We start from the raw sequence: 14,238 nt of genomic DNA, 5'->3' as shown, positions 1-14,238 counted from the left end.
TGGTTATAGCAACATTATTACAATAGCCAAATTATGGAAACAGCCTTTGTCCATCAATAGATGAATAGATAAAGAAAAAGAAGTGATATCTATCTACTATATAATAGTAGATATATAGACACACAAACTGAAGGGAAACTTTATTTAGTCTTCTTGTTAATGCAATCAATTTTAGAACTGAGGTGAGGTTAAGAGAAAAGAAATAACATGAAACCTTCCACAGACACACAATCAGACAGACACAGACACAGGCACTTGGGGGCTGGGGAAGGGGCTTCCACATCAGACCTTTCCCATCTTGGAGATGAAGTCATCACAGATTCAAGTAGTTCCTCCTTTTTCTTAGTCTTTTGCTCAATGTCTTCTCCAGTGAGTGGATGTGCATCTGTTCCTTTCTCAGGCTTACCTGGAAGGCCAAGGCCTCCACTTGGGCCTTGCTGCACGCCTGAGTGATCTTGTCCTTTGCGAGCTGGAGTTTCTCCTCTGCGTGGGACTTCAGAGCCTGGTACCTCTGGCCTTCGTTTTCAATTCTGCTATGTAATCTTTGAGACACTTCTTCAGTGATTCTCCATTCATGGGATACCCCTTGATCATCTCCTTCTGTTTCTCAAACCCCTTGAAGAGGTCAGAGGAAGACTTTTCCATGGAGCTCAGGTCTGCAGTGAGTTGGTCTTTTTCCTTCAGAATCATCTGGATCTCAGCTTTTGCAAGTTCCCTCTGTTTCTGAGCCTCCTCCATCACCTGGTACACAATTCCTTCAAACCTGCCCATTTTCTTCCCTATCTTCGGATTCTTTGCATGGAATGCCTCACACTGGCTCCTTAGCAACATGTTCTCCTCTCGCATGATTTCCACTGCTCTACCCACATCCTTCTAGCTATACTGTAGCAAGTCCATGATGGACCCCACGGGCAGCAGCGGACCCCTAGATCCAATGACATATCAAGGGGTGTCCAGCACGGGAGTATGTAGGGCTCCTGGGAAGTCAAGTACCCTTAGCTTCCCCTCAGGAGGGCTTACCCAGGAAGGAACGGCCATGTTCTGTGCACTTCTGGTCCCTGGAGCCACAGGCACCCGTGTGAGGACTATCCTTCAGGAGTGGGTCAAACTTGAGTTACAAGGACTCTTTCCTCGGGTCTGACTTCTTAAATGAGGAACTCCCAAACTGCTCCAGATAATCCACATTGGCTCCTGAGCCTCAGCTGGGTTTCTGAAGTGCTCCTCGACCAGGCCTGCGGCAGGCTCCAGTTCACGCCTAGGAGTAGGGGACACTGATGTACTGGCACAGTTGGCAGCTTCTTCCTCACCCACTGTGCCCAGGGTCCCTGAGGCAGTGTGCATCCCAGGTGTGTCATCTACCCAGGCTGAAGGCACCCTATGGCTTGGAGGGAAGTGCCCTGTGGCCTCCAGACCAGCATGCAGATGCCTGGCCACAGGCCCTGCTGGCCTATTCTGGGGGCTGGGCCTCTCCTCCACTTTCAAATGACTTAAAGTTCAGGTCATCCAGCTTGTTTCAGTCCAGGTTGTAAGACCCCTGGAGAAGGGGAATGGGCCCCACACCCACCTTCTCAGGTGCATTTTCCTGCCTTGCCTCTGGTATCCTAGAAGGAGGCTTAAGGCCACATCTTTTCCTCAGTTTCCTTGTGGGGGCAAACTTTTGCTGATGACATTGTCAGAGAAATCAAATTCTAGCCCTATGGGCCGGCTCCTCCAAGAGGTGGCCCTTTGTCCATCAGCTTCTTCCTTCTGAGGACTTGGGGATGTGGCCCCTCCAGGCTTCAGAGGGCTGGTCAGGATAATGTTCCCAGAACCAGAAGTGTCTTCAGGGCTGGCTGGCCTCACCAGGCATGTCTATGAGGGGCCCTTCTTCACATACTCCTTTGGGGTGAGTACCAGGGAGCAAAGTAGCCATGCCTGAGGAAGCAGTGAGCAGGTTTGAGCTTTCTCTGGCAGCTCTGTGAGTGTCTTCTGTTCTGTCTTGAGGAGGCAGCTGGGAAGGGTCTTCTAGGATTTCAGAGGTGGATATAAAACTTTTCATTAATTCCATTATATATATAATTCCATATATATATATGGAATATTATTCAGAATTATTCTAATTCCATTATATATATATAATTCCATATATATATATGGAATATTATTCAGACATAAAAAAGAATGAAATATGGCCATTCCCAATGACAAAGATGAAGTTAGAAAGTATAATGCTAGGTGAAATAAGTCAGAGAAAGACATATACCATATGATTTCACTCATATGTGGAATTTAAGAAACAATACACACAAACAAAGGGAAAATGAGAGAGAAAAATCAAGAAACCGACTCTTTTTTTTTTAAGTTTATTTATTTTGAGAGAGAGGGAGCATGAGTGGGGGGGTGGCAGAGAGTATGAGAGAGACAGAGAGAGACAGAGAGAGAGAGAGAGAGAGAGAGAGAGAGAGAATACCAAGCAGGCTCTATGGTCAGCAAGGAGCCTGACTCACGGCTCAACTGTGAGATCATGACTTGAGCTAAAACCAAGAGTCTGACGTTAACTGACTGAGCCACCCAGGCGCACCCCTGTAGATTATTAATTATAAAGAACAAACTGATGGTTACCAGAGGGGACGGGGGTGAATGGATGGGTTAGAGAGGTAATGGGGATTAAGGAGTGTACTTATCATGAGGAGCACTGGGTGATGTATGGAAGTGTTGCTTCCATATCATACAGCTGAAACTAATACAACACTGTGTTAACTGACTGGAATTAAAATAAAAGCTTAAAAAAAGCATAGGCACATTTAATTTGGCTCCTGGTGTAAATAAATAAATGAATAAATAAAAATAAATAAACAGAAAGAGCTATAACGGTTTATACCCTAAATTCCATATAGGGTATATATAGTATCTGTAATACCCTGGCTGCCATTCTAATGAGCTTCTGCCCAAATAAATCTAAGAGGGCAGGCATGGATCTGCTCTTCCCTCAGTCAGTCTCAATTCCCATGTGCTTCTCATCATCTGAGAACCTCACTATCCTGAGTAATAAAGATACTTATTTTTCATACTGTTTGACTCTCAGATCTAAGGCATTCTGGTGTTCAACTGAAGAGACAATAACAGAAAAAAACTCCCGGTGTAGACTTATTAGAGAAGTTGTATCTCTTTCTAAGATGATATTGACTATACATTTTTTGTTTTTGGTTTTGATACCAGTTGCTGAATTTAGATCATAAAACTTCTAATATTAGCCCGATTCTGGGGTGACTTTCTTATCCCTTGGTTTTTATTATTTAAAGCATTTTTGGTTTGGTAATATAGAAGCATGTGATTTTATCCAGGCATGTCACTACCTGGCAAAGGGTAGATTCTAAATAAATTATTGCTTAGGATAAATGCTAAATGCATACGTATAAGTTAGCTAGGGTGTTTTCTAACACTGGAATTTAGGGTCTGAGCTGCGTCATAGTGATGATAACAAAGGAAGAAAAGGGGGCTGTGTCAGCAGATAAAGGAATTTTGAGCCATTATTTCCAAAAGTCATAGCAGGAAATCTTCAAAGTGACATATATGGAGACTGATCATCAAGGAAAGACCTGTAACAGTGGGGATGGAAAGGATAAACTGAAAGGTAGGAGGTCAGCAAAAATGAATTAGGAAATGTCAGGGTACAACCAGGTCTTTAGAAAGAACAGAAGAAGCAAAGAGATAAAGGATGGAGACAAAGAGAGACAGGATTTTCAGTTTGGGTAGATATTTTCCAAGAGGGGATATGAATAAAGGTCTTAAGATGTTGATGGAAATATGGATGTATTATTTATTTATTTTATTTTATTCTATTTCATTTTTATTGAAGTACAGTTGAAATGGAAAAATAAATATGAATGTATTTTCCAAATTTTTCAATAGCAACACATGAAATTATACATGATTACTTACACTTGAATTACATCTCCACAAAACAGAATACTTATGGGATTCAAAAGACCAAATGATTATTTTAGAGTAAGTGGGATGGCTTTAGACTAATTAAATGAAGTAAATCAGATTCTGAAAGAAGTTATTGGTAAAATGAAAATTTATTTTTCAAGAAGTAGTTGAGAAGTGAAAGTGTGTGTAACTGCATGTATTTGAGGCTGTGCCAACGTCTTACAAGCTTGAGCTTTAGGCAAGTTACTGAACTCCTCTAAATGTCACTTTGCTAGTCTACAAATAAATATATTTATTTTTGTTTTGTAATTTTGCAGTGAAGGATAGATGAAGTAATAATTCTAAACTCAAGCTCAGCACCTGACCCATACGCACTGCTCTAAATATGATGCAGCGGCCACAGTGATGGTATCACCGTGGCCCCGAAATAGTTCCTGAACATGAACTAAATTCTAATTCTAAATTCTAATTCTAATTCCATTCCTGCACTAAGGTCTCTTCTAGTTAGGGAATTTCTGTCACATTGACCTATACTCCCCTAGCCCAAGGTCTTTTTTGAGAACTTTTGCATACATAGGATGATATATGTGATAGCTCTCCCTTTAATTTTATTAGCATTGATCTTGACTATTTTCTTAATTTTGTCTGGCTGTAATAGCAAGTTTCTCTCACCCACCTGCCCTCAGCTCTTTGTCTCCTTTTTTTTCTGGAGACTTATTACTCATCTTCCCCTTTCTCATACTCCACCATTTCTCTGTCATCCTACTCTCAGCTCTTGAAATTCCTCCTTGCTTAGCTGAAGAATTTAAAGCAAATGATAATAATCATTAAAATACCCACAGATTCCCACATTCACATTTATTTTTCTATTCTCATCTATATCCATGAATGTGGTGTAGTAGTGAAAGAACTCTTGCTCCAATCTCAAGCTAATCCTTCAATCTGAGCTTGATTTCTTGTTCCAGGTCAACTCTCCAGCAGTTCTCTCCTCTAGCATCTAACATCACAATTTCTTTCCTCTCTTCTGGATCAATCCTATTAGCAGACAAACATGCTCTTGTTTTTCCCATATTACAAAAGTGATATTGATTCTCATTCTTTAGTTGTTTCTTCATGTTCAAGCTCATGTTTGTAGCAAAATTCTTTACAAGAGTTGCCTGTATTTACTGCCCTAAATTTTTCTTCTCTTACCCTCTTTTAAACTTACCCAAGTTAGTTTTCTGTCTCCTTTTAAAACCAGTTCTTTTCAATTGGAGCAGTGATCTCCACGTTAATAAAGTCATTTCTTGGTCCTTGTCTTAATAGAAGATGGCAGCCAATGACATATTGGTTGGTCACTCTCCCTTTTTTTCTTTCTCTGGATTTTAGGTTGGCAAACTCCCTCAGAGATTGCTCCTTCCCGGCTTCCTTTTCTCGTTTTCCTTCCCTGATCCTTTAATGTCAGAGTGGTCCAGGTCTCTCTTTTGTCTACTCATCTTCTGATTTATGCTCACTTCTCTGTTAATTTCATCCACTCTAATGGCTATCCATATTGTGTACTTGTCTCAAACATTTATCTCCATGGTGCACCACTCTCCTGAGCTGCAAATACCCATCCCCCTACTTTGACAACTCCACTTAGATGTCTGAAAGATCTTTCAAACCCAGTATGTCTAATATTAAATTAAATCCTTCCTCCACCATTCAAAACTCTGCTTCTCTCACAAACTTTTTACATCACTATTGCTGATAGTTCCATCTTTCCAGAATAATTCTATGGCCTCTTCTTTTATACTTGGTAATGACTAAAGTTCATATGATGTTTTAGAAGCTCTGTTTGATCTGGCCTCTCCTATCCTAAATCCTCTTCTACTACTCTTGCTTACTGACTCTGCTCCTATCAAACTGACCTCATTGTAAACCTCTCACAGAGAGCCTTCACACTCCCCCTTCCTGGGATTGCTTTCTACCATTCCACCCATCTCCTATAAAGTCATGGTTCACATGTCACTTTCTCAGTGAAGACTGCTTTGACCATCTTATTTGTAATTGTGCCATCCCATCTCCAACATTGCACATCCCTCTCATTCTGCACCTTTTTATTTTATATTCTAGAAACTACCACTTTGTAATATATCCATGGAAATTTATTTATTACACCTACTATTTTATTTCTGTGTCCTTCAACTAGGACGTGAGCTCCATAAGACATGGATGACTTTCCTTTTTGTTCTCAGATACCTAGAAGAGTGCTCAAAACACATAGTAGATGTTCAATAAAAAATTGTTGAGCAAATGAATAAAGTAGTGGCTCAGACAGACTTTTCTTATGTTATTAAAAAGTAAATAATGGTAGAGCAGAAAACAATTATAAACTGACTATGCATCTCTTTGCATTGAAGAGCTGAAGATGTTTTGAGATTGTATAGAAAGAAATCATTCAAAGTTCCATTTTCTCATGGCATCTAATATTTATAAAATATAACTTCTGGAAGCATTACGCATTTATTAACATGCATTTTGCCTCAAAAATTTTTTATTTCATAACTTAATATATACCAATAAATATTTACTCTTGAAGCCCCTTTATGGACTTAAAGAATTTCATTTGGATTAATTTTTAATTCCAAAGCTACTATTGTCTCAAAACAGGAAAGTCTAATTCTAATTCTACATACATACATACATAATACATACATACATACAATCTAAAACTAAATATCAGAACATTAGAAACTAGTCCTAGAAAAACTTTAAATACCACAAGCCATAAAAATTCAGATTATATAACATACCTAGGCATTTAAAATTTTAAATATAAATATTACCTTATAATAAATTTTTTTCTTTTTTTTTAATTAACTTATTTTTTTTTCTTTTCTTTTTTTTTTTAAATTTACACCCAATTAGTGCAACAATTATTTCAGGAGTAGATTCCTTAGTGCCCCATACCCATTTAGCCCATCCCCCCTCCCACAACCCCTCCTGCAACCCTCAGTTTGTTCTCCATATTTATGAGTCTCTTCTGCTTTGTCCCCCTCTCTGTTTTTATATTATTTTTGTTTCCCTTCCCTTATGTTCATCTGTTGTGTCTCTTAAAGTCCTCATATGAGTGAAGTCATATGATTTTTGTCTTTCTTTGACTGACTAATTTCACTCAGCATAATACCCTCCAGTTCCATCCACATAGTTGCAAATGGCAAGATTTCATTCTTGTTGATTGCCGAATAATAATCCATTGTATATATGTATACCACATTTTCTTTATCCATTCATCCATCGATGGGCATTTGGGCTCTTTCCATACTTTGGCTATTGTTGATAGTGCTGCTATAAACATGGGGGTGCATGTGTCCCTTCGAAACAGCACACCTGTATCCCATGGATAAATGCCTAGTAGTGCAATTGCTGGGTCCAAAGGGTAGTTATATTTTTAGTTCTTTGAGGAACCTCCATACTGTTTTCCAGAGTGGCTACACCAGCTTGCATTCCCCCAACAATGCAAAAGAGATCCTCTTTCTCCACATCCTTACCAACATCTGTGGTTGCCTGAGTTGTTACTATTAGCCATTCTGACAGGTGTAAGGTGATATCTCATAGTGGTTTTGATTTGTGTTTCCCTGATGATGAGTGATGTTGAGCATTTTTTCATGTGTCGGTTGGCTATGGATGTCTTATTTGGAGAAGTGTCTATTCATGGCTTTTGCACATTTCTTCACTGGATTCTTTGTTTTTTGGGTGTTGATTTTGATAAGTTCTTTATAGATTTTGGATACTAACCCTTTATCTGATATGTCATTTGCAAATATCTTCTCCCATTCTGTCGGTTGCCTTTTAGTTTTGCTGATTGTTTCCTTCACTGTGCAGAAGCTTTTTATTTTGATGAGGTCCCAGTAGTTCATTTTTGCTTTTGTTTCCCTTGCCTCCAGAGATGCATTGAGTAAGAAGTTGCAGCGGCCAATATCAGAGAGGTTTTTGCCTGCTTTCTCCTCAAGGATTTTGATGGCTTCCTGTCTTACATTGAGGTCTTTCATCCATTTTGAGTTTATTTTTGTGCATGGTGTAAGAAAGTGGTCCAGGTTCATTCTTCTGCATGTCACTGTCCAGTTTTCCCAGCACCACTTGCTGAAGAGACTGTCTTTATTCTATTGGATATTCTTTCCTTCTTTGTCAAAGACTAGTTGGCCATACGTTTGTGGGTCCATTTCTGGGGTCGCTATTCTGTTCCATTGATCTGAGTGTATGTTCTCGTGCCAGTACCATACTGTCTTGATGATTACAGCTTTGTAGTATAGCTTGAAGTCTGGGATGGTGATGCCTCCTGCTTTGGTTTTCTTTTTCAAGATTGCTTTGGCTATTCGGAGTCTTTTCTGGTTCCATACAAATTTTAGGATTATTTGTCCTAGCTCTGTGAAGAATGCTGGTGTTACTTTGATAAGGATTGCATTGAATATGTAGATTGCTTTGGGTAATATTGACATTTTAACAATATTTGTTCTTCCTATCCAGGAACATGGAGCCTTTTTACACTTTTCTTGTGTCTTCTTCAATTTCTTTCATAAGCTTTCTATAGTTTTCAGTGTATAGATTTTTCACCTCTTTGGTTAGATTTATTCCTAGGTATTTTATTGTTTTTTTGCAACTATAAATGGTATCGATTCCTTGATTTCTCTTTCTTGCACTTCATTGTGGTGTATAGGAATGCAACCGATTTCTGTGCATTGATTTTATATCCTGAAACTTGGCTGAATTCATGTATCAATTCTAGCAGTTTTTGGTGGAATCTTTTGGGGTTTTCATATACAGTATCATGTCATCTACGAATAGTGAAAATTTGACCTCTTCCTGGCCGATTTGGATGCCTTTTATTGCTTTGTGTTGTCTGATTGCAGAGACTAAGACTTCCAATACTATGTTGAATTACAGTGGCGAGAGTAGACATCCCTGACTTGTTCCTGACCTTAGGGGGAAAGCTCTCACTTTTTCCCCATTGAGGATGATATTAGCATTGGGTCTTTCATATATGGCTCTTATGATCTCGAGGTATGCTCTTTCTATCCCTACTTTCTTGAGGGTTTTTATCAAGAAAGGATGCTGTATTTTGTCAAATGCTTTCTCTGCATCTATTGAGAGGATCATATGGTTCTTGTCCTTTCTCTTATTGATGTGATGAATCATGTTAATTGTTTTGCAGATATTGAACTAGCCCTGCATCCCAGGTATAAATCCCGCTTGGTCATGGTGAATAATTTTTTTAATGTATTGTTGGATCTGGTTGGCTAATATCTTGTTGAAGATTTTTGCATGCGTGTTCATCAGGGAAATTGGTCTATAGTTCTTTTTAGTGGGGTGCCTGTCTAGTTTTGGAATCAAGGTAACGTTGGCCTCATAGAAAGAGTTTGGAAGTTATCCCTCCCATTTCTATTTTCTGGAACACCTTCAAGAGAATAGTTGTTAACTCTTCCTTAAATATTTGGTAGAATTCCCCTGGAAAGCCATCTGGCCCTGGACTCTTGTTTTTTGGCAGATTTTTGATTACTAATTCGATTTCCTTACTGGTTATGGGTCTGTTCAAATTTTCTATTTCTTCCTGTTTCAGTTTGGGTAGTGTATATGTTTCTAGGAATTTGTCCATTTCTTCCAGATTGCCCATTTTATTGGCATATAATTGCTCATAATATTCTCTTATTATTGTTTTTATTCCTGCTGTGTTTATTGTGATCTCTCCTCTTTCATTCTTGATTTTATTTATTTGGGTCCTTTCCTTTTTCTTTTTGATCAAACTGGCTAGTGGTTTATCAATTTTGTTAATTCTTTCAAAGAATGAGCTTCTGGTTTCATTAGTCTGTTCTACTGCTTTTTTGGTTTCGATAGCATTAATTTCTGCTCTAATCTTTACTATTTCCTGTCTTCTGCTGGGTTTGGGTGTAATTTGCTGTTCTTTTTCCAGCTCCTTAAGGCGTAAGGTTAGGTTGTGTATCTGAGATCTTTCTTTCTTGTTTAGGAAGGCCTGGATTGCTGTACACTTTCCTCTGATGACACCTTTGCTGCATCCCAGAGGTTTTGGGTTGTGGTGTTACCTTTTCATTGACTTCCATATACTTTTTAATTTCCTCTTTAACTTCTTTGCTGGCCCATTCATTCTTTAGTAAGATGTTCTTCAGTTTCCAGGTATTTGTTACCTTTCCAAATTTTTTCTTGTGGTTGATTTTGAGTTTCATAGGGTTGTGGTCTAAAAATATGCACGGTATGATCTCGATCTTTTTGCACTTACTTAGGGCTGATTTGTGTCCCAGCATGTGGTCTATTCTGGAGAATGTTCCATGTGCACTGGAGAAGACTGTATATTCTGCTGCTTTAGGATGAAATGTTCTGAATATCCATTAAGTCCATCTGGTCCAGTGTGTCGTTCAAAGCCATTGTTTCCTTGTTGATTTTTTTATTAGATTATCTGTCCATTGCTGTGAGTGGGGTGTTGAATTCTTCTACTATTATGGTATTACTGTCAATGAGTTTCTTTGTGTTTGTGATTAATTGTTTTATATATTTTGGTGTCCCACATTTGGCAAATAAATGTTTACAATTGTTAGGTCTTCTTGGTGGACAGACCCCTTGATTATTATATAATGCCCTTCTGCATCTCTTGATACAGTCTTTTTTTAAAGTCTAGATTGTCTGATATAAGTATGGCTTCTCCGGCTTTCTTTTGATGACCATTAGCATGATAGATTGTTCTCCATCCCCTTACTTCCAATCTGAAGGTGTCTTAAGGTCTAAAGTGGGTCTCTTGTAAACAGCATATAGATGGATCTTGTTTTCTTATCCATTCCGTTACTGTATGTCTTTTGATTGGAGCATTGAGTCCATTGACGTTTAGAGTGTATACTGAAAGATATGAATTTATTGCCATTATGATGCTTGTAGAGTTGGAGTTTCTGGTGTTGTTCTCTGGGCCTTTCTAATCTTTCTTTTGATATTTATTTCTTATTTATTTATGTATTTATTTATTTATTTCTATGCCTCTCTCTATGTATATATGTTTTTTTTTTTTCATCTTTTCTCCCCTCAGAGACTCCCCTTAAAATTTCTTGCTGGGCTGGTTTAGTGGTCACAAACTGCTTTAATTTTTGTCTGTCTGGGAAACTTTTTATCTCTCCTATTTTGAATGACAGCTTGCTGGATAAAGAATCCTTGGCTGCATATTTTTCTGCTTCAGCAAACTGAATATATCCTGCCACTCCCTTCTGGCCTGCCAAGTTTCTGTGGATAGGTCTGCTGCAAACCTGATCTGTCTTCCCTTGTAGTTTAGGGACTTTTTTTTCCCTTGCTGCTTTCATGATTCTCTCCTTGCCTGAGTATTTTGTGAAGTTGACTATGATATGCCTTGTTGATGGTCGGTTTTTGTTGAATCTAATGGGGCCCTCTGTGCTTCCTGGATTTTGATGTCTGTGTCTTTCCCCAGGTTAGGAAAGTTTTCTGCTATGATTTGCTCACATAACCCTTCTACCCCTATTTCTCTCTCTTCTTCTTCTGGGACCCCTATGATAGAATGTTGTTCCTTTTAATGAGTCACTGATCTCTTAAATCTTAAATTGTGCTCTTTTGCCTTAATCTTCCTCTTTTTTTCTGCTTCGTTATTCTCTATAAGTTTGTCCTCTATATCACTGATTCTCTGTTCTGCCTCATCCGTCCTTGCTGCCACTGCATCTATCTGTGATTGCAGTTCAGTTATAGCATTTTTCATTTCATTCTATTTTTTACTTCTTTTGTCTCTGCAGAAAGTGTTTCTAATCTATTTTTGACTCCAGCTAGTATTCTTATTATCGTGATTCTAAATTTTGGTTTAGACATCTTGCTTGTGTCTATGTTGGTTAAATTCCTGGCTGTCATTTCTTCGTGCTCTTTCTTTTGGGGTGAATTCCTTCGTTTTGTCATTTTGAAGGGAGAAAAGGAATTAATGAGGTAGAAAAATCAAAATTAAAAAAATGTTAAAATTAAAAAATTAAAAACACTCACAAGAAAACAAAATCTAATAAATTATGCTAGATTCTAGGTGTGTTTTGGTCTGGGTGTTGAAAGTGGTTTGACAGATTAGAGAAAAAAAGGGGGGGAGAAATCGTTTGAGAATTTGTAAAAATGAATACACTGAACTAGACTAAAATGAGATGATGGGAGTAAAATAGAATTTGAAAAAATTACACAAAAGTAAAGAATATAGTAGAAAAAAATTAAAGAAAAATATTTTTAATAAAAATTAAAAGTAAAAATGATTTTTTGTTTGTATTCAAGAAAAGGAAAGAAATGAAAAAGAGAAAAAAATCATTTGAAAATTTGAAAAAGTGAATACAGTGTAGTAGACTAAAATAAAATGATGGAAGTAAAACAGAATTTGAAAAAAAAATTACATAAAAGTAAAAAAATATAGTAAAAATTTTAAACAAAAATATTTTAATACAAATTGAACGTAAAAATGAAGTTTTTCACTTCCTGCATTCAAGTAAAAGAAAAGAAACAAAAAATAGAAAAAAGAAAACAAGAAAATTGTTTGAAAATTTGAAAAGGTGAATACACTGAAGTAGACTAAAATAGAATGATGTAAGTAAGATAGAATTTGAAAAATTACACAAAAGTAAAAAATATAGTAAAAAAATAAAGAACAATATTTTTAATAAAAATTGAAAATAAAAATGAATTTTTTCTCTTTCTGTATTCAAGAAAAAGAACAGTGTAAAAGAGAAAAAAAAAGAAGAAAGAAAATTGAATAGATGGACCTGCTACTAGATTGAAATAGGACTGAAATTACTTCGTTTTCCCCTAGAAGTCAGATTATGTAGCGCTTTATAGTCCATAAACTAAGTAGGCGGTGAGACCTTGTTCTTGAAGAGTGAGGTTGGCCCAGTTGGGTGGGTCTCAGTGTAATAGGACCATTCTCCACTAGATGGCACTGCCAGTCTACCGGGGTGGATTGTTGCAGGGCTCATAGGTGTATATGCACATGCCTGGGAGTGGTGAAAATGGTGTCACCCAGCTACCCAGTCTCTAGTATAGGAACTCTGTTCTCGCTGATCAGCAACTGTGCACCTGTCCTCTTTCTTCAGCTTTCATCCACTCCCTGCTTCTTCACTGTCCGTGAACCAGCCCCAGGCAGTAGCTGTCGCCTGAGTTTTGTTTCAGGTGTGGCTGTTTTCCCTGGCCCCTTACTTCTGAAGGACTGCGGCTTTGACCTGTTTCGCCCCTCTGTGGGAGGGTCTTACCGAGCAATGGCTGAATGCCAGCTGCACCCAGGAATGCCTGCTGCTGCCATTGCCCCGACACTGCGGCCAGGTCCCAGTCTGTCCCAGAAAAAGTTCACAAGGTAGTGTAGCAGCAGCATTTCAGAGATTATGGAAAATCACAACACACATCTGGCACCAGGCTTCACCCTTAACAACCTTGTTCCAGCACCAGCGAATGTGGCCGTTTTCTGGGGTCTGCTGGGACCAGGTGACTTCAACAATCTCTACCAAATGTCCTTCCAGCAGTGGAACCGCTTTTCCCCATGTGGTCCAAGAACCTCCCAGACCCCACTATGCTCCTGGGGATTCGCCCTTCCCACCAGAGCAACACCAGGTATTCAGCTTCGGAGTTGCAGCCTTTGCGCTCCCCTTGTTTACAGTCTTAATGGAATTTAAGCCCTCTCCTTTCTCCTTTCTCCCTTTTAAGTTTAGTCCCTGCAGCTGTTTCCAATTTTCCACTTTCTCTTCAGCTGCTTTTGGGGAGGGGTGCTTTTCCCGTATTGTCCCCCACCCCAGTCTCCATCCTCTCTCCACCTACAAAAGCAGCTCCCTGCCCACCCTGGTTCTCTCTCCCCAAGTTCACCTCTCCTCACCACGTACCTGAATTCTGTGGTTCAGATTGTACAGATTGTTGTGTTAATCCTCCGATCAGGTTTCTAGGTGTGTAGGATGTTTCAGTGTTGGTCTGGCTGTATTTCATGGATGCAAGACACACAAAAAAACTTCCATGCTGTTCCATCATCTTGGCTCCTCCCCTAAATAGATTTTTTAAGTATATGTCAAATAGCTACTTGTTAGTCTGTTTTTAAAGTGAAAGATCACTTAGGGAGAGAAATTGAGATTCAAAATCCTACAACACTCTTTTAAGGTAAAAAACTAAAAGTCGTGCAACTAAAAGTGAAAGAAGTGTGTTCTTACAGACCAGTAATAAAACATGAGAATTGTCATAGGCTGAGGCAAATGCTGAGGTTCAGTTATTAAATACAAAATAAAAAGATAAGTTTTAGATTTTAGATTCTAAGATTCTATTTTTTTTATATCTTTTTGTTTGTTTTTGAGAGGGAGAGAGAGA

At 38.4% G+C, this 14,238-nt stretch overlaps 1 pseudogene; it reads right to left on the bottom strand.

Moving 5' to 3' along the window:
* Positions 1 to 282: 282 nt before the first annotated feature.
* LOC123596463 lies at positions 283 to 1,341 on the bottom strand (annotated as a pseudogene).
* Positions 1,342 to 14,238: the final 12,897 nt, after the last annotated feature.

The sequence above is a fragment of the Leopardus geoffroyi genome, chromosome B1, assembly GCF_018350155.1.
Source record: "Leopardus geoffroyi isolate Oge1 chromosome B1, O.geoffroyi_Oge1_pat1.0, whole genome shotgun sequence".
Classification (NCBI taxonomy): domain Eukaryota; kingdom Metazoa; phylum Chordata; class Mammalia; order Carnivora; family Felidae; genus Leopardus; species Leopardus geoffroyi.
Note: the sequence above shows the minus strand (reverse complement) of the source record. Positions and strands in the feature narration are given on the sequence as shown.